The sequence below is a fragment of the Acomys minous genome, assembly GCF_964271855.1.
Source record: "Acomys minous genome assembly, chromosome: 1".
Classification (NCBI taxonomy): Eukaryota; Metazoa; Chordata; class Mammalia; order Rodentia; family Muridae; genus Acomys; species Acomys minous.
The window spans coordinates 139,409,520-139,430,590 of record NC_140483.1 but is presented as its reverse complement, the minus strand read 5'-3'; the positions used below and the strand labels follow the sequence as shown (position 1 = coordinate 139,430,590).

The 21,071-nt window shown below is 44.7% G+C and overlaps 1 protein-coding gene across 5 annotated transcripts in view; it reads left to right on the top strand.

Annotated features, from left to right (window-relative positions):
* ANKRD6 (ankyrin repeat domain 6) overlaps positions 1–21,071 on the top strand; it is a 161,642-nt gene that overhangs the window by 16,633 nt on the left and 123,938 nt on the right. The window contains exons 1-2 of one of the 5 annotated variants that reach the window (XM_084789092.1): positions 14,244–14,395; positions 18,161–18,414. The exons of 3 other annotated variants lie outside the window; for them this stretch is intronic. The gene's annotated coding sequence lies outside the window, so the exon portion shown is untranslated. Of the gene's footprint in view, positions 1–14,243; positions 14,396–18,160; positions 18,415–21,071 lie in introns of those variants that run through there. One more of the 5 variants, XM_084789093.1, reaches the window with a different exon arrangement.

Here is a 21,071-nt window from a genome sequence, read left to right as displayed (position 1 = left end):
TCTGTATAGATTTCAGAGGGGTTGATAGCAGGGCAGACTTTAACTTTAGAGGCAGAAAAGAAGCGAAGGAATTGAGGGGACTGAGAACGCTGCCATGCAGCGTGACATGTCAACGGTGTGCTTGTGGGTGTGCCAAGGAGGAAGTAGAAAAATTTCAGAGAGTCGGAGTGAAACCTAAAACAAAAAGACAGCCTGCTAAGTAAGACAAAAAGGAACTTTCATCTTTCCAGCTATCCTTGAAATATCTGGCCCACACAGATCTTTAAGAGTGTTTGTTTCAGAGCTGGAGAGATGGCTCAGTGCTTAAGAGCACTGGTTGCTTTTCCAGAGGATATGGGTTTAATTCCTAGCACCCACATGGTAGATCACAGCTGTCTATGTATGATTTTGTTTCTAGAGGCTGTGACACCCTCATACAGACACACAACACAGCCAAACACACTAATACATATGAAAAAAAATGGGTGTTGCAGCCCAGTGTATAGCTATACTTTTAGTCTTCACGCTTTTTATTTATTTATTTTGTCTGTTTTAAAACAGATTTGATTCTCTCTTTATAGCCCTGGCTGCCCTAATGGAACTTACTCTGTAGGCCAGGGTGACCTGAAACTCAGAGATCTGACTTCCCCTACCCTCCTGAGTGTAGTTTGAAAGACAGTGTCCGTATGAGGCCCAGGCTGGCTTCAGCCTTGCCATATGTCCTCCGCTGCCCTTCAGCTCTGGTTTCTTGTGCCCCCACTTACCAAGTGCAGATGTTACAGGTGTGTGCCACCTCACCCAGCTTCATATATTTTAAATCCTTATGCTACTTTTGTTTCTATCTGTGTGTGTGGATTGCCAGAGGACACTTTTCTTTTGAAGTTTTTACATGCTTATAAATTGAATTGAATTTGTAAGAAGTTGTTTTTTTTTTTTTTAATAGAAGAGTCTTGATTGGCTTTTAAATGATTCCTTCCAAGGAACAGATGAGTTTTAACATCTCTGTTGAATTGAGGTTGGCCAGTTAAATTTCATCCATGAAGTTTCTACTAGGAAATCTATAGCTTGGTTAATGTTTATGAATGTTACAAGATGTATCACCTATACATACAACAGAAACTTCTTCCTCAACATAGTGCTTGTTAGTGACACAATTCATTTTTGGCGATGGCCTTATTTGCAGAGTCCAATCAGTGTCCCTCACCGTGAAATATGAATTTCATTTGGTAGAATGCCTGTTACCTTGACCAGTCCCTCAGCTATGTACTGGACACCAACCGCCTCTGTATTTAGACTAATGGCCAGTTTTATGTGCTGTGTTTAGCAATAACTTGTGTCACAGATAAATCAGAATTCAAGATGGAGGGGCCATAGACTACAGTGACTTCAGAGTTCAGTTGGCACTGCTTACTCTCATAGTGCTGCCAGTGACTTGGAGGTGGGATTTTAGAAAGACTGGAACCGTTGTGAAGGATTTCTTTTTTGCTTGCAGACAGGACTCGGCATTCTCGGCTGGACAGCATGCCTCTGAGCAGCTTTGAGCCTTTGCAGGAGGTGTGTGATCTAAAGTGCAGTTTGAAGCCTTTCCCTTGCTTTCAGACACACCTTCAAAGGTAACAGCAGTGAGGCCACCAGCCTGCTCACTGCTGATGGCTCTGCTCAGGGTGAGGCCACCAGCCCGCTCACTGCTGGTGGCTCTGCTCAGGGTGAGGCCACCAGCCCGCTCACTGCTGATGGCTTAGCTCATGGCAGTGCAGCTCTCACTCCACCTTCCTCAACTTCCTGCATCTGCTGATGAGCAGAGGTGCTTTCCAAAAGTCTTAGGTGCCCCATGGTCATCTCTGTGACTCTTCTTTCTCCCTTGTGCATACAGCTAGCACTCTGCCCGTGAGCTCCACCCAGCCTCAAATGACGCTTGATATTTTGGCCCCTGACCCAAGGGAAATTTCCAAAATTCTGTCAAGGAAGTCCAAAAATTCTCATATAAAATTTTAAGTTGCACTTAAATTTATTGGCTTGTATGTATGTGAGTGGGTATGTGGGAATGTGTGTGCCAAAGTGCACGTGCGGAGATCGAAGGGTAACTTGCAGGAGTTAACTTCTCTCTCTCTCCATCATGTGAAACTGAACTCAGGTCATTAGACTTGGTGGCAAACGCATTTACCAACAGAGGCATCTCGCTAGTCTCCTAATTCTCGTTTTTTAAAAATGGTGATAATAGAGGCCTGGAGAGATGGCTCAGAGGTTCAGCGCACTGACTGCTCCTCCAGAGGTCTTAGTTCAATTCCCAGCAACCTCTTGGTGGCTCACAACCATCTATAATGAGATCTGGTGCCATCTTCTGGCCTGCAGTCTGGCCTGCAGGTGTACATGCAGGCAGAGCATTGTATACTTAATAATAAATAAATCTTTTAAAAAAATAATGATAATAAAGATGATTATCTTGTCTGCCTGGATTTATATTTTTATTTTATATCTACATGTTTTATGTATATATAGTACATTTTGATCATATTTACTCCTGCATAGCTCTCTTGACCCCACTCACTCCTGATTCCTATCCTCTTACTAACTAGTCTCCCATCTATGTTAGTGTCTTTGTGTGTGTGATTGTGTGTATGTGTGTGTGTGTTGTTTGTGTGGTACGTGTATGGGGTGTGTGTGTGTGTGTGTGTGTGTGTGTGTGTGTGTGTGTGTGTTATGGTATGACCCATTGACGTTCATTAGGGTTGCTTATAAAAAGATGGGTGAGAGAAAAAAAAAACCTGGGTGAGGAGTTATTTTCAGGAGCATGGGCTTCTTACAAGTGGCTACACAACTGAAGAAAATGTCTCTTTCTCTTAGCAACCATTACTGCCTGTAGATCCTTAGAGAAGGGTAGATACTTGTGAGCTCCTGCCTCCTCCATGACATGATGTTGACAGGTTTTTGTTTTTTGTTTTTTTAAGGTTATTTTTGTGTTTCACACATACATACAGGTGCCCACGGTGGCTAGAGAGGGTTCTGGATTCCTCAGGCCTGGAGTTACAAATGGTTCTGAGCTGCCCTATGTGTTGGGAACTGCACCCTGGTCCTCTGAAAGAACAGCAGTGATTCTTAACTCTGAGCCATCTCTCCCGCTGCTTATGGGTCCAGTCTTGTACAGGTATGATCACAACTTCTGTGAACTCAAAAGTGCAACAGCCATGTTGTGGCCAGAAGACCGTGTTCCACAATGCTCAGCTTCTGCCTTTGGCCCTTACATTTCTTTCCACTACTTCCTCTGTGGTGTCTTCTGAGTCTGTCAGTGGACAGGTAAGGTAGAAGTCTCAGTTTGGCAAAGCATTCAGTAGTTCCTTGTTCTTAGCACTTTGGCCAGTTACGAGCCTCTGCAGTAACCACCACCCACTACAAAAGAAGCTTCTCTGGCCAAAGCAGCACTAACTTATGGGCAGGAATCTATTTAGCAGGTGATTTAGTGGGCACATCATGTCCAGCTAGCAAAATGCAATAGTGGCTTCCGTACTAAGGCCTATAACCTCCCCAGCCAGGGGCTTTGGACAAGGTTTACAGACCCAGATGTGAACCGTCTCCTTTGGAGCAGGCGTCACATTGAATCAGAAAGTGCTTGGTTACCCCCATAACAGACTTTCATGATTGCACAAGTGGGCACATCTCGCTTGACAGGTTGATGGTGAGACCATTAATGTCTCGGCTCCCCCAACAACCTTGTATAATAGCCTTTAGGCCCTATGAAAGGCTCCAGCTCAGTTCCAGCTTGATTTCTATGTGCTGTGTTCTTCAGCAATAGCGTCTTACCATCCAGTTCAACACTAGTGCGATTGTCTTTACTGCTCTGGGGGCTTCGGATCGGGATGGTTTTGCTTAGTTTAGTTAAAAAGCCTATATTACCCATAATCCTTCATTTAAAAGCGAGAAGAAGCTTCAGGGAAACGTACACAGCCTTTGTTAACCTGTATGTCAGAACCTAAGTCTCCACTAACATTCTTTATAAACACTTAAGACTTGCTTGGACATGGTTAAGATGTTGTCTTTTTAACTTGGAATTTTGCTTCAATTTTTTTTTTTCTCAATGACTAGGTAACCTAGAGTGTTTCTCTGGCCATTTATATTTTTTATCATATTTTGGGGAGTTTGGTGGTTTCTCAAGGTATAACATAATAACTTTGTGAAATTTTCCTTTCCAAGTTGTTTCTTCTTGACTGTCCGCTCTTAGCATTTCCCTTCCCCACCTCCACCCCCTTACTCTTTTGCCCTCTAGTTAAACGTCTATTTATTTTCACTTTAAGAAAAATGATTATTGTCTGGGACTTGTCTTTCATAATGAGGCACTGGTGCTGCCTCTTGGGCTTTGTGTTTTCTTTAGAACTGATAATTACCTTGGCACCCCTGCACTCAGCCCACAAGGCAATTGTAGAGGGAGGAGAGGATGCGCAGGAAACACCCATTTATAACGGGTGGTGTGTGAGGCGAGGTCTTGACACAAACAGAGCATAGACAGTGTCAGACAGTCAGGTTGACCTTGTCTCGGAGGGGCTGTAGATGTTGAGTATTTGATGTTCTCTGTGGTTCCAGCAATGGTTGGTGCTTTGGGTGGCTATTTCAACGTCCATGGGTTTCTATGGCTGTGATAAAGCACCATGACCAAAGCAGCTTGTGGAGGAAGGGGTTTAAATGATCTTACAGCTCTCAGTTCATTCACCAGCACCAAGGGACGTCAGGGCACGAGCTCAAGACAGACATCTGGAGACAGGAACTGACGGGGAGGCCATGTTCACTGGCTCGCTCAGCTCCCTTTCTCACAGCACGCAGGCCTGGGGTGGCCCCACCCACATCAATCATCAAGCAAGAAAACGCCCCACAGGCTTGCCCAGAGACCAGCCTTGTGTGAGCATTTCTCAGCTGAGGTTCACTCTTCTAAAATGACTCTAGTTTGCATCAAGTTGGTGTAAAACTAACCAGCACGCTTGATTTTCTACCAGCATTTTTAGTCACAACTTGGCCCTTGCCTGGTTCATATTTTTTTTAAAGCGTGGTTTGTTTTGTTGTTTTAAACTATGTGTAGATGTGTGTATCTGCATGTGGGTATGTGCAGGTGCTCCTAGAGGCCAAAGGCATCGGATCCCTGAAGCTGGAATTACAGGTGGCTGTGCGCTTCCTGGTGTAAGTTTTGGGAACCAAACTCTGGTCTTTTGGAAGAGCAGCCCTGCTCTTAACCACTGAACTATCAATCTAGCCCCTTCCCATTATTATTTTTAAATTTTATGTATATGGATGTTTTCCCTGAATGTATGTCTTTGCATCACTTGTGCACATGGTGTCCACAAAGGCCGGAAGAGGACCTTGAATCTTCTGGAACTGGAGTTACAAATGAGCTACCATGCTGGTAGTGGGAATTGGAAGAATAGCCCGTGCTCCTAACCACTGAGCCATCCCTCCAGCCCCCTGGGTTAGTTTTGCTTTGTTTTTAAGTGTCCTTTTCCTGTTTCCTGGGTCAAGTCTCTTCAACCCTAAGTCCAACCACTAGTCACTGGATTCATCTGTGTTGGGCATAAGGGCTGGTATTGTCTTCCTGCTCTGAAAATTCCCTGTGTGTTGTCATCAGTCTTTGGACATTTCAAGCCTCTTTACCCTGATCTGTAGTGGAATTATATCATTAGTCTCTCATCAATTCCTGTTCCTGAACCTCAACTTTTGCCCTTAATCTGAATAATCTGCCATTTTGTTACCACCTGTCACAGTTGGCTCCAACTGTGAACCTGATACAAACTTAAAGCTATCTGTAAGAGGGAACGCAATGGTCTTTGGCCATTTTCTTTTCTTTCTCTCTTTCTTCCTTTCTTTCTTTCTTTTTTTTTTTTAAGTTTTATTATTTATGCTCTGCCTGCATATACACCTGCATGCCAGAAGAGGGCATCAGATCACATTAAAGATGGTTGTGAGCTGCCACCATGTGGTCGCTGGGAATTGAACTTAGGACCTCTAGGAAGAGCTGATAGTGCTCTTAACAGTTGAGTCATATCTCCAGCCCCCTTTGGTCACTTTCTTGATCACTAATTGTATTAGTTACTTTTTTATTGCTGTGACCAAACACATGACCAAAGCAACTTATAAAAGAAAGTATTTATTTGGGGTTATATTTCAGAGGATTAAGAGTCTGTCCTGGGGCTGGAGACATGACTCAGCAGGTAAAAGCACTAGCTGTGCTTTCAGAGGTCTTGAGTTCAATTCCCAGCACCTGCATGGTACCTCACAACCATCTACAACTATAGGTGGCTCACAACCATCTCAACCATCTATAACTGTAGTCTCATGGATCAGATGACTTCTGGTGTAAAAATAGATGTACATGCAAATAAAGACCCACATATGTAAAATAATAAATCTTTAAAAATTAAAGAAGAGGGCTGGTGAGATGGCTCAGAGATTAAGAGCACTGGCTGTTCTTCCAAAGGTCCTGAGTTCAATTCCCAACAATCACATGGTGGCTCAAAACCATCTGTAATGAGATCTGGTGCCCTCTTCTGCATCTGGTTCACATGCAGGCAGAATAACAAACAAACAAACAAATACATAAGTCTTTTTAAAAAATTAAAAAAGAGAGGGCTAGAGAGATGGCTCAACAGTTAAGAGCACTGTTTGCTCTTCTAGAGGTCCTGAGTTCAATTCCCAGCAACCACATGGTGCCTCATAGCCATCTATAATGAGATCTGGTGCCCTCTTCTGGCTTGCAGGTGAACATGCAGGCAGAATACCGTATGTATAATCAATCAAATCAATCAATAAATAAAGCAGCATTCACCCTTGGTCTCTGCTCCAGTTCATGCCTCTAGGTTCTTGCCTTGAGTCCTACCTTAACTTCCCTGTGACCTGTAAGCCAAAAACAAATACAAATAAATAATAAAACAAACACCTCTTACCTCACTCAAGTTACTTTTGATCATTGTTTTATCACAGCATCACAGAAGCAAGGTAGGACACCACCCATCCCTGTACAGAGAAATGGAACTGACCTCAGAGGCTGCGATGAGCGCCATCTCCACCAGCATCCCTCACTGGGGTCTCTCAGTGTTTCTCTGTTTTGTAGCTCTGGCTTCACTCCCTTAGTTTTACTTTCATGGAGCTCTTGCCTGGGTGCAGCAAGGGATGTAGAAGTTTCTAGTTGCTGTTACCATACTCCAATTACTTGGCCTCGCCCTGTGCTTAATATTTCATTCTTTTCTGGTTTTCATTCTTTTCCTCATTAACATTTCCAGCTCTTCTACTATAAAATAACATCTATCCCAAACTCCCTCTGTCTCCTAAATTCTCCTCTATTCTATAAACTTAAAATAACAAACAAACAAAAAACAGGTATATTGATTTTTCTTGATAAGCACATTTTTATGTAGCCGGGCATAGTATTATGTGCCTATAATCCAGCACTTGGGAGGTGAGTCAGGAGGACTGAGTGTGAGGCCAGTAACATGGGGAAGATTACAAGAGCCTGTTTAAATAAAATAAAATGAAACTAAAATGATAAAAACCAGTTCATTGGGTCAGAATAGAAATAATACCTAAGAGTAAAAATTAATCTAAAAAACTGTCATCCAGAGCTGTTTTATTCACTGAAATCCTGTCTCACTTTATTTTTTATTATTAATCAAAAAATATTAGTGTGTGTGCTTCTGTGTGTGTGTGTGCATGTGCGTCCATGAGCATGTGTGCACATGTATTGTGGAAGTCAGAAGACAGCTTGCAGGTGTTGGTTCTTTGCTTTCACCACGTGGTCCCAGGGATCAAGCCTTAGGTCATCAGTTTGATCCTCCCATTGTTGCCGGGTCACTTTAAACATAGGCACACTCAGTGTGTGTGATACACAATGCCTGCCACTGAACTGCCTCCCTCCAGTGACACATGCATCTAAGATTTTATGTGTAAGGGTTGTCTTGCCTGCATGCGTCTCTGTGTACTGCATGCATGCAGTGACAAAGGACTCCAGAAGGTGTCTGAGTTACAGAGGGTTGTGAGCCGCCATACGGGTGCTGGGAACAGAACCCAGATCCTCTGCAAGAGCAGCCAGTGCTCTTAACCCCTGAGCCGCCTCTCCCTCCAATCCAGACACAGAGTTTATCACTGCTATCACTTTCATTCTGTTGTGTAATCTTGTTTTGAGACAGAGTTTCACTATGTAGCTTAGACTCCTGACTCTTCTGCCTCTCTCTCGGTGTTGGGATTACAGGTGTGTGCCACAATGTTGATTTAAAAAATTTTTTTTTGTTTTTGTTTTTTGGGGTTTTTTTTTTGGTAAATTCAGCAATATTGGGTCTTGAGAGATGATTGAGCAGTTAAGAGCACTTGCTTTCCTTCCAGGGACCTGGTTAGGCTCCACGAACTCATGTGGCAGCTCACGATCATCTGTAGCTCTAATTCTGTGTTACTGGTGCCGTCTTCTGGCTTCTGTGAGCACCAGGCTTGCATGCAGTGCACTTACATGCAGGCAAAACACTCATACACATAAAATAAAGAGAAATAAATCTTGAAAATATTCAACAGGGCCTGGAGAGATGGCTCAACAGTTAAGGGCGCTGGCTGTTCTTTCAGACTACCCAGGTTCAGATTCCAGCGCCCACATGGCAGCTCACAAATGTCTGTTAACTTCAGTTCCAGAGGATCAGAACCCTCTTCTGGCCTCTGTGGGTACTGCATACACATAGTGCACACACACGCACACAGACACACACACACACACACACACCCCTATACACACATATGCAAAGCACCTATATACATAAAATAAAAATAAAGTATCAAAAATTTTAAAAACAATTATATTTGGGGTTATAGTTCTAAGTAATTATTTCAACCCTCATTGCTATTGTAATATAAAGTATTCTATTGAATAAAAGGTCCCTGGGGGCTCAGTGTTTAAAAGGACTTGCCTGCCCCTCAGAAAGGTAAAGCTATGCCCACATGAAAATGTGAGTGGCTTTCTATGACTTTTGCTGACTATCGGAATTGTCAAATTATCTTAATCATTGCCAATTTTATGGCTTTAAAAATTATATACATTTATACATAAACACACACACAGTGTATCCACAAAATAATATCTACAATGAAGTTGGATTTTATTTTGGATGTAAATATCCATCCAGTGTATACACATGTGTGTACATATGTATATTTTCCTTCAAGTCCACTGACTGCTATCGTTGCAATCTGTGGACCTAGCTTCAATAATTCTAGTGCTATAATGGAGTTATAATTTAGAATGTGCATAGAACTGCCTAATCAGGTCCTTCGCTTGTTTCACTGGTAGACTGTTTTTGCCTTCATTCATTTGAAAGAATTCTTTTTTAAATAATATATATACTTATTTTATAGATATTTGGCTTTATGATTATATTGAAAAAACCTCCATGGTCCTTAAGAGTATATAAATATATATTTTATTCTAGCCTATGGTTTTATTTATTTATTTTAGTTTTATAATTTAATATTTGTGTTCTCAGTATATTTTATTTTTATTTTTTTTATGTGTATGGGTGTTTTGCCTGCATGTATATATGTGGACTATGTGTATGATTAGTGAGCCCAGGCTACAGTGTGAGACCCTGTCTTAAAATGACTAAAAGGGACTGGAGAGATGGCTCAGAGGTTAAGAGCCCTGAGTTCAATTCCCAGCAACCACATGGTGGCTCACAACCATCTGTAATGAGATCTGGTGCCCTCTTCTGGTATACAGGCATCCAAGCAGGCAGAGCATTGTATATATAATAAATAAATAATTTTAAAAACATGACTAAAAGAAGGGCTGGAGAGACAGCTCAGGGGTTAAGAGCATTTTAAAAAAGAAATTTGGTATAAGTGTGTATTAGGGGTATCTTCCTATAACCCCAGCTTTTGGGAAGTGGGGGGTATGAGGATTGGATGTCCAAGGTTTTACTTGGATACGTATAGAGTTTAGGGCCAGGCTGGGCTACATGAGACTTTGCCTAAAATATTATTTAATTAAAAAAAGTGTCAGGCCTGTGGATGGTTTAGCAGGTAAAGGTGCTTGACACCAAGTTATAAGTTCAGTGCCCGTGACTCCTGCGGGGCAAAGAGAATACTGATAGACATTGTCCTCTGACTGCCATTTATATGACATGACATACATATGCTCCCCCACCATACTAACAAGTAAATAAAAATGTAATAAAAGCTAAAAAAAATTAAAGTCATATGACAGTGTTGGTTGACTCATAAATAGGGGTCATTCCTCACAGTGGTTGTGTTTGTCAGTGAGTCTTCAATATCTACCTTGAGTATTTTTATATTAGAAACACACCCCTGTTTTAAAATGAAAGCAGAAAAGCAGGCAAAATATTATAATGATATTTCTAGTACCTGCAACCTAATCTCAGTAATTATTAACCAATAATCAATTTCCTTTCATTCATATTTCCAAAAACCTTTGAAGTTTATTTTATCCAATGCTTTGGATATTTTATCTGCTGATATCTCCGTATTTAACTGCAGAAGGCAGGGGCCTGTTAAAAATACTTGTACTATTATCACATCTAGGAAAAAACCCCCTTTGTTCCCTAATGACATCAGCCGTTAGTCAGTGTTCAAGTTTCCTGTTCTGTGGAATCTGAGGGCACCGTGGTTTGTTTGAATATGGATCCTGATGAGCTGCACGCAGCTTGCCTGTGCGCTCCTCCCTCCTCTCATGCTATTTGTCCTTTGCACCTTTCTGGATTTTGCAGGCTGTCTTTTAATAGTGTCATTTGACATTTAAATTTTTTAATTTTATTTTATATGTATAGGTACTTCACCTGTACCTATGACCGTTGTAACCTGTGTATGCTTCTGTTGCCCACAGAGGCTAGAAGATGGCGTAGGATTCCATGGAACCAGAGCTACAGTTTTGAGCCACCATGTGGGTGCTGGGAATTGAACTCAGGACCTCTGGAAGATCAGACAGTGCTCTTAACTGCTGAGCAGTCTCTCCAGCCCCTTAATTCTTTTCTTTATCAGTTAGTTTTTATAGAAGTTGTCAGCCAGGCGATGGTGGTGCACGCCTTTAATCCCAGCACTTGGGAGGGAGAGAGTGGCAGATCTCTGAGTTTAAGGCCAGCCTGGTTTACAGATTGAGTTCCAGGGCAGCCAGGGCCACACAGAGAAACCCTGTCTTGAAAAACAAAACAAACAATAAAATTGTCTTACAGTACTATTAGTTTAATCCTAAAGAGCGGTGTGCATGGAACACAATGCCTATTGGAACATCATCTTGGAATATCTTTTTTTCAGTAAAGAGGTTTGCCTGTGATCCCATAGGTATTAGATTAGTTAAGAGAGCCTGTAGTTCCAGCTCCTGTTTGTTCCATGAAGGGATAACTCTTCCCCTGCAGCCCTCCCTTCTATCCCTCCACTCCACACCCCTAGCTAACGCAGCACATGCATATGCGTATGTGCATGTTTATTATTTATAGTTTGAGATATGCCTATAGAGTTACTCTAGGCAACTGTGGTTCTGCCCAGAGTTCCTGAACTCAGCATTGGTGCCCCAGGTGGGGGGAGGCGGGATTTAGCTTTAGGATAATTGCACTTCTCAGGTCTTCCTTATTCTTGGCTGTACAATAATGCACTTCACTGTGTACTGCCAAAAACTGGCTGGGTCCTTCAGTGTGATACCCTCTAGGGTAGCCTGTGCTACCTGGAATGTGAATGCGCCGGCTGTGGGTTCTGTTGGAATACTAGTGCACACGTTGGTGCTCTTTGCCTATTAAAGTCAAGAGCGCTCTCTCTCCCTCCTCCCTCCCTCCCTCCCTCCCTTCCTCCCTCCATTCCCTCCTACTGACAGGCTCATTCTTGCTGGCTCTTGGTTGCTGGTAGCTAAGTCTGTGTCTCCACGCAGCTGGGTCCATCCACCCAAGAAAGTTGCATCCAGAGCTCCCAGGGCTCTGAGCTTATAGTGGTCGGTCGAGGAGAGCCCCGAGGAAGGAGGGCATGCTCATATCCAAGCGGCTGCTTCTTTAACTCACTGACCTGCCCTACGTATGTGGCTGATCTGTTTGTGCTTCTTTGTATTCACTGGTTTCTCTGGAATCAGAAATTTCAGAGTAGATTCTTTCCTTGTAGCCTGGCATCCTAGTTTCAAATTCAGACATGTTATACATTTTTGTTTTCTCTTGCCTATATACCTCTGAGTCTGTAATTGCTATTGTAGGCTTAGAGAACCTACTTAAAAGCATGTGTTTGTCATACTTTCAGAAGTTTTAATTGGCACTTCCTGGTATGTGTGTGTGTATACCAGTGTTCATATGTATGAGCACATGTTTATATATATACTAATGGAGGCCAGAGGTCAGCCTCAGGTGTAGTCTTCACTAGCCATCCATCTTGTTTTTTGAGACAGGATCTCTTAACCGGCACCTGGGACTCACTGATTAGGTCACACCGCTTGGCCACCAGGCTCCAGACAACTGCCTTTTTTCCATCTCCCCTGCACTGGGATTAAAAGTGCATACTGTGGGGCAGCTTTTCTGGGCACTAACACTTGGGTCTCTGTACTTGCAGAACAATTTACCGATTGAGTCATCTCTCAAAGCCCCCTGGCCCCGCCCCCCCACCACCGACGCCCCAATCTGAGACAGCATTTATGTAGTCTAGGCTGCCTTTGAATTGCCTGTGAAGCTAGGGATGGTCTTGAACTTTAGATTCTTTTTCCTCCACCTCCTGAGTTCTGGGATTGCAGGTGTGCACAGTGCATTTCCTAGTTGAGGACATACGGCTTTCACTCTGTGGCTGTTGTCTCATTAAGCGTTGCTACTCTAATGTCTGTCTGGGAGGCAGAGAGCTTGCTTACTTCAGTCCAAGCTGTGTTGGCAACTGTCCTGGCGTGCATGTGATCAAAACAGGCAGGGTGAGCACCCTAGATCCTGGTCTGTTGCCAACGATAAAGACATCAAAGGCTGAAAGGAGGTGACACATCATAGCTGTCTCTTTTCCTCCCTCCCTCCTCCCCCCTCCCTCCCTCCTCCCCCCTCCCTCCCTCCTCCCCCCTCCCTCCCTCCCTCTTTTCCTTCCCTTTTAATTTCAGCAGTCACTCTTGGTCTCCCTCACAGCTTTTCTGAGTGAAACTGCCCCTTCTGTGCCTCCTGCCGACACGGCAGCCTCCTGGGTGGTGGTCCTTCTGGCTTTCATGATTGGACACACGTGAAATGGTTTTTGTAAAAGAGACTCTTTGTGTAAAAGTAGCTTAGAGATGGAACTTTTACAAGTTAAAAAGTTGTTGCCAAGAATTGCCTTCTAGAAAGGGTGTCCCCATGGCCATTGGGGTCCAGCAATTGCCTCACTCCACGTCACCATCTCAGCTACCAAGGTTCTGTTGTGCACCCAGGAGGTCTGAGTTTGATCCCCAGAGCCCAAGTGAAAAGGCTGCTGTGGTGGTGCACACTTATAATCCCAGTGCTGGGAGGCACTGTCTGGCGGATCCCTGGGCCTCACTGGCCAGCCGGCCTAGTGCATGTGGTGAGGTAGAGCTTAGTAAGGGACCCCTGTCGCAAGAAACAAGGCACGGGTGGTGCACGCCTTTAATCCCAGCACTTGGGAGGAAGAGGCAGGTGGTTCTTTGTGAGTTCGAGGGCAGCCTGGCCTACAAAGCGAGTCCAGGACAGTCAAGGCTACACAGAGAAACCCTGTCTTGAAAAACAAACAAACAAAAAGAAAAGAAAAGAAAAGAAAAGAAAAGAAACAAGGGCGGTGGCACATGAACAATGACGTCTTGAGGTTAATTTATAACCTCCACCCACAACTGTACACCCACACCCTGATTACATGCTCGGGTGTGTGTGTGTGTGTGTGTGTGTGTCACTGCAGTATTGCAGTAGTCAAATGTAATAACCTTCACAACAACCAAGTGACAAACAGGCACACAGTGAATACAGCAGGGAGATGCTGAACGGGAAGGATTCAGGAAGGATTAGGATGGTAGGAGACTGTATCAGGTTACTTATGAGTTTTTTTTTATTTCTCTGAGCCCCAACCCCAGGTATGTGTACATGAGTGCAGGTGCCCGAGGATGTCAGAAGCCAGGATTACAGGTGGATGTGCGCATCCTGACATGGGTGCTAGCGACTGGACTGTGTGTAGTCTTTTGCAAGGGCGTTAAGAGCTCTCAACCATTGAGCCATCTATCTCTCCAGCCCGAATTACTTCTGGAACTTTCTACATAACTGTTTTCTATTGCTGTGATAAAACACTGACCAAAAATAACTCAGGGAGAACAGGGTTTATTTGGCTTACATATTCCAGGTCACAGTTCAAAGCTTGAACACAAAGCAGGAACCTGGGGGCAGGAACAGAAGCAGAGGCTGTGGCTGACCTTCAACTAGCTGTGCAGACAAAGATGACCTTGGACTTCTGTTCTTCTACCTCTGAATCCTGAGTAAGGAGATTGCAGCCTCCTGACCATGTCCAGTTTTCCTGGGATTGAAGAGCAAATCCAAGGACCAACAAACACTCTCCTGACTGAGGCCCAGCTGCTCAAGTAAAATAATAAACTGATTTGCTGCAGCTTTTTTTTTAAGAGAGGCAATATGGAATGCCTTTTTAAAAGTTCAATTTCCCTGTTCCCCCCTTAGACTAATACTTTACTTCCCAGCAACCGCAAACATGAGGGAGGCAGGTCTGAGTTGAGAGGGTGTTCTGACTCTGAGAGAGAGGGGTTATACTGTTGTTTTTCACAAGGATTATACTGAAGGTTCCATCTTCAAAATGTGCACAAGAATGTTTTATTGACCCAGTGAGTTCCCAGGTACTAAGGACCCAACTTAACCCAGTTTCGCATATTGCCTCTCTTGTAGAGTACCCAAGAGTTAATGTTGGCCAATATAATTTTTATTTAAAATGTTTGTCCAGCCCCTTTTATTTTATTTACTTTAACTATGTGTCTATCTGTGTCTCTGTGTGCATGCACATGTGAGTGCAGGTGTCCAAGTAGACAAAGGAGGGTGTGGAGGACCTTGGACCTGGAGCTACAGGCAGCTGTGAGCTGCCCCGTGTGGGTGCTGGGAACATAACATAGGCCTCTGCAAGAGCAGCAAGTGTCTGAATTCCAAGCTCTGCCTTTTATTTTAAACCAGGACAAAACCAGACCAAAATGTGCCTTGGGTCTCTGTAAGTGGTGTAGGTGCAGAATACACGTGGGGTGTGGCTCAGGCATGGACACAGCGATTGCTACTGTGGATTTAGAGATTCCTTCCCCAGCTCCTGGGTTTGTTCTCAAACGGACTTTGATGCAACCCCAGCCATGTGCTCCAGTCAGCACAACTCAAGAAGGGGTTGGCAGCCGCCAGCGCCAGAGCTGGTCTTTCTGGCCTGGCTTTTCTTCCACTGCCTGAGGGGCACAGTTGAGTGTCCTTTTAAAAGTGATGCCTGTTACTTTTTAAACACTTTGCCTTTTTTTTTTTTTAGTTTTGATTGCCCTCACACTTGGGGCCTTCCTGCCAGTCTCTTACCTCCATGTCCATCTTAAGATAGAAAAAAGCTAAGTTGTCGGAATGTGAAAGTTACGAAAGCACGTGGTGATAGAGTATAGAGTAAGCCCCGCCCCCTTATACTGCTTTACACAGATAATCTGTGAATCTAGGGCACACACCTTTGTCTACCCACCCCCATTTTAAAAACCCCAGCAGTGTTCAGCCTTAGCAGCAATGAATGAAATACAAAGTAAAGAAAAACAATATTTTTTTCCCTGCTGATAAACTTCTCAAATATAAAACCAAATGTCAAAAACAAAACAAAAAAACAAACAAAACAACAACAACAAAAAAACCCAATTAGTTGGGTGTTGGCACAGACCTTTAATCCCAGCACTGGGGAGGCAGAGGCAGGTAGATCTCTGTGAGTTCGAGGCCAGCCTGGTCTACATAAGGAGTTCCAGGACAGACAACAATATGTAGAGAGACCCTGCCTCCAACAACACCAGCAAAAGCCTAGCCCTGCTGGTGGCTGCGTAGGAAGAGGGGCGCTCTGTTTGGAGGGCAACCGACCAGTCTTCATCTGTGTTTTATATGGTTTCCTGTTGACAGCAGCTCTGTGATATCTGCAGGGATTATTTGGAGAAGGGAGGGTGTGGCTCACTGTGGTGTTTTGAGAGCTCAGCATGCTGTCTGATGAAGCTTAATGAAATCAGTCTAAGCTAGCTCTGTACCCAGGGACAGTGTGCGCCCAGGCTGTCACAGCGGAGGCCAAGATACTGCTTCCTAGAAGGGAAAGGGTTTCGTCACTGCCGATGTGCCCACCCAGGTCCCTGACACTTTCTGGAGCTCCCTTTTGTCCTGTGCTTCCTGGGTCTAGGCCAGCAGTGAGACCCTGTGGGGCAATCATGAAGCCCAGTTGACCATCAAACACGCAAGGTCAATGCTGCGTTAATCCCAAAGATGGGAGGAGGAAGACCACTGGCTCAATCGTGGGCAAATTAATTAAAACAAGCAGTTAATCAAAGCAAGCTTTTTATTCGTGGGCGTGGGCTGGCTCCTCCTAAGGTGGGGTTCAAGAGGTCAGCACTGGATGTGAGGAAGACAAGGCTTTTATAGCTCAGGGGTAGGGGGTTTCCGAATGGATTTGGTCTCAGAATAGGTGGGGTTACGGGAGCAGAACATAAGCATGACAGATTAGTCCTAACGACCCCCCCCCCCCGAAACAAAGACATGGTGGCAAGATGCGTATAATAACCAGGTGGGCATAGCTGGGCATCTAACCCTTTGATACAAAGGTAGGGTTGCAAGATGGTTATATGCAACTCTCTGAAGCAAAGACACCATTGCCGTTTCTGGAACAGGCAGTACCGAACCATTTGTATTTGAGGTTACAGGTGGGGCGTAGCCCAGGCTTTGAGAAACAGAGGTTTAGTCATAAGCAGGAGTGAAGCTAGTTTGCCTTACTATAAGATGGCTCTTAAGCCTAAGATGGAGGCAGGCTGGTTCTTCAGTGGCCCAAATTACATCAGCAGGCTTCCCAACAAGAGGGAAGAAAGGAAAAGTAACTTAAGGGACTTCCATCCAGTGCCGCAACCTTGCTACTTTCAAACCCGCAGTTAAGGGGGTCATGGATTTGCACCGTGTAATTTCAGAAGTGACTAATGCCTGTGCTATTTCCAGCACTGAAAGTGTGGCCTTATCTTAGTACAAATCAGTCTGCATCACAGATTGTGTTCCTTTGTTAATAGATATCCACAGTCAATTTGTTTCTGGGTTTCCCTGTGTAGCCATGGCTATCCTGGAACTCAGAGATCTGCCCGCCTCTGCCTCTGGGAAGACCTGTTCTTAAGGTGGAGCTCTCCCATCCAGGGACTGCTACGTCCTGACATCCAGCTGGCCTCTGCCACCTGACCCCCCCCCCCATCACCCCCACCCCCTACCCCATATGACACCAGCCGGGCAGGAAAGCTCCTCGCTTGCCCACTTCTCTGCTGTTTGTGTAGATGTTATCTCCATGCGCTTTAGCGGCCTTTCCTCCTGCGTCTGCGGCCCCTCAATAACTCTGTCTGTGTGTCCTTCATGGATGTGCTCCCCTTCCCGTCGGCTCCATCATTTCTCCCTCACAGGACAGGGCCTTTAGGATCTTCTCCTTTCCTGTTACCACTCCTCTGTGAGAGCAGTAGACTGGCCACGTATTCTTTTCTGTCCCCACCTGCTTACTCATGAATAACACACTTCCAACCGTGAGCCCTAAAATACTTAGACTGGTGGCTCACGCTTACTTAGAAACAAACTCTCGCAGCCATTGCTTCTTGACTGAGTGTGAGACCCTGGGTGTAGGCCTCTGAAATCTGTTTGTCTTTGCCCCTCCTCCTCCTCCTCACTGATGGAACTGAGGCCACGATTCTTATCTTAAAAGCAAGCAGCTAAAAAAAAAAAAAAAAAAAAAAAAGGCAAGCAGCTCTCCAGTGTGGATTCCAGGGCAGTTTGAAAAGCCTGCTGGCTGGTTGGCGATGGATTCACTTGGGCTCAGCACAGTAAGGAGGACGGCAAATCTCTCAGAAGGAGTTTGCCAAATGCTTGCTGGCAGCCACAGACGCCAGGCTCCTTGGGTAAGGGGGAACAAAACCCGAGGACCAGGATGCCAGACGGGGTGGTGGAGCAGCAGGCGCTGGCTTTCGTATTGACATGTAAATGTCCGAACCCTCACCCCACTTGTATCCCCGCAGACAGACAGGCTGCTGCTGGCGCACACAAAGCAGGCTCGGGGACTGCCCTAGTGCCTTTGTGCTTGGCTGTCCCTTGTCCCCGCAGAGGCTGGTGAAGTCGATAAGAGGCCTCCATTGTGAAACTCCACTGTGATCTGAGGCTGGACAGAAGGTTCTACCAGGCTGTGTGGCGGGAGCTGTGTCTTGGGATTGCCCTTTCCCGGGTGTGGACAGAGACGCTTGACAGGGTTTGAAGTGAAAATGAGAACTGCTAGGTAATTATTAATTTGGTTTGATGCAATGAAACACGTTTGTATACATGTTCGGCAGTGAGCAAGGGTGGATGCTAGGTTAAAGGCACTTTTTTTTTTGACATGAACCTGAAATTTCTAAATAATAATTGTGTGCTGTTTCTTTACATACTGTTGTTTATTTGTTTGTTTGTTTTTGGTGGGGGAACGGGGTGGGCGGGATGTTGGTACTGGCCTGGGTTGTGCTGGGCCAGCACTCTGACTCGGTCTGGTTCCCTCTTTCTGGGGACATTGCTCCCAATGTTCTGCTTTTTCCCCTCTCCTCTCCTCACAGGGCCTCACGTTACAGCCCAGGCTGACTCATGCTAGAGAGTCTCCTGCCTCAGCCTCCTGTGTGCTGGGATCGCAGGCCTGTGTCACCATGCTCAGCTTGCATCAGGCTGCTCTTTGACTGTCACCTCCTTGCTTCACTTCTCATCATTTCTACTGCTCTAGAGTGTGACCTTGTGTACATTGGGAAACTTGTAAAGAGTTGTCCTTCTGTCAGGAAGTCAAGGAAGTGAAGCAGAATTCACATACTACTTGTAAAAAGTGGTCAGCGGAGGTTAGAGGTGAACGGTGGAGCTGTACGAGGGATGGAATCACATCACAAAACAGATCCACTTAAGAGGTTTAATAGGGAGATACAAGACCCATCTCTGGAGACACACGTTGGGGTGGGGGGGAGAGAGAGAGGTAGAGAGAGCCATGTAGAGGGTCTGTTCTTTTATATGGCCCTGGGCAGGGCCACACCCCCATGGCAGGTAAGCAGTGACATCACAGGTAAGCAGACTGTAACAGAATCCTAACACTACTTACCAAGTGTAAATAGAGCACAGCTAAACATAAGATGTGTTGGGAAAAAAAAACTGTGCGTGCCACGTGTATATCTGTGTATGTATTCATGACTGTTTTCTGTGTTTCTGTACGTGTGTACACACATAGAGGTCAGAAGTTGAAGGCAAGTGTTTTCCTTTGTTATTCTCCATCTTGTTTGTAATTTAATTTAACATGTATGGGTATACCACCGCGGTGTGCCTGGTGCCCTTGGAGGCTATAAGAGGACATCGGATCCCTTGAAACTTGAGTTACTGCTGTGAGCTGCCATGTAGGTACTGAGAATTGAACCCAGGTCCTCTGGAAAAGTAGCAAGTATTCTTAGCTGCCACCGAGCTTTATTTTTTGAGACAGGGTCTCTCTCTCTCATCTGGTGCTGACCACTTCAGTCAGATTAACTGTCTAGCAATCCCCAGGGATCCCCCTGTCTCCAATTCCTCAGCCCTAGGATTAGAGGTCCATGCTGCTGTGCCCCACTTTTTACATAAATGCGGAGAATCTGAATTTAGGTCCTCATGGCTCTGTGTTAGGCACACACTGCCTGGGCTGTCTCCCCAGCCCCTTGGATATGCTGAAATTTTACAAAGCAAGTTTCCCTCTACAACTTCAGTGGAAGAATTGATGTAGTGCTAATCTGAAATTCAACACAGGAACTGTAAAATAATGTGGTATGTTCGTCACTTGCAAACATCCTATGTGTGGGGCTGATTGTGTTACATGTCCTTTCGGAACCAGAAAAATATGATTTAAAATACAAATTTAGGTTTCATATTCAGAATGCTGAGAGAATTTTATTATCTATTAGTTCTGTGGTGCTGGGGACCAAACCTAGTTCCTGGTGCATAGCAGGGAAACACATTTATTACTGAGCTATACCTCCAGTTCAGTAGGATTTTGACTTAAAAGAAAATCTTGGGCTCTGGGTGTGGTGGTCTGTAATTCTGAGCAGTTGGGAGGCCGAGGCAGTGGCTGAGCTTGAGGCTCACCTGGGCCACATTGCAAGAAAAAAAAAAAAAAAAAAAAAAAGAAGGGACACCTTTGAAGTCAACGCTTTTGATAAAAGAAATCTCACACAGAGTCATTTCTTGGGCTCCTTACAGAGGTGGTGGCTCTTTAAAATAAAACATTTTGTTAAGAGAATGCCCCCCTCCCTCCTGCTTCCTCCCTCCTCCTACTCTGAGGGTGCAAACACATCTCACAGTAGGGGTTCAGTGCACAGTTCATCTTTTAAGCTTTGAATACACTGACACTATTTTGTTCTTTTAGAATAATTATAGTAATTCAATTCTGTGCTTACATACCAAATGCCCATCATGAGGCCGAGGAAAGGCTCAGGACATAAAGCCTGTTATTAAGGCTGAAGTCTATTTTTAATTTTCAAGTGCCTTTGGCTCCCATGAACATCCTTTGGGGAGTTTGACATGGTAGCAAGAGCACTAAATTGTTTTGAGATGTGCACCCAGTTGCTACCCAGATGACTCCACACAAATGACTCTGCCATAGCGATGGACTGACCCAGTGGCTTTCACCGGACCTTAGTAATAAGAATACTGAGGTGCCATTATAGGTTTTTACAGTGTGTAGGGCCCTAATGCATGGGAAGTCAACTGCTAGGCAGTTGAAATACCTCGGGGTATGCTCCTCAGCTTCTTCTAGCTCCATTTATCTCCAGTTCATTAGTGGTATGTGGCACATATCCAGAACCACAGAAGGCGCTGAGCGCAGCATCTGCATCCTTATTCTCCCTTTGCACCCATCACCCTGCTGTTTAGAGTGGAGTCAGATAGGTGCCACTGAGCCGGGAC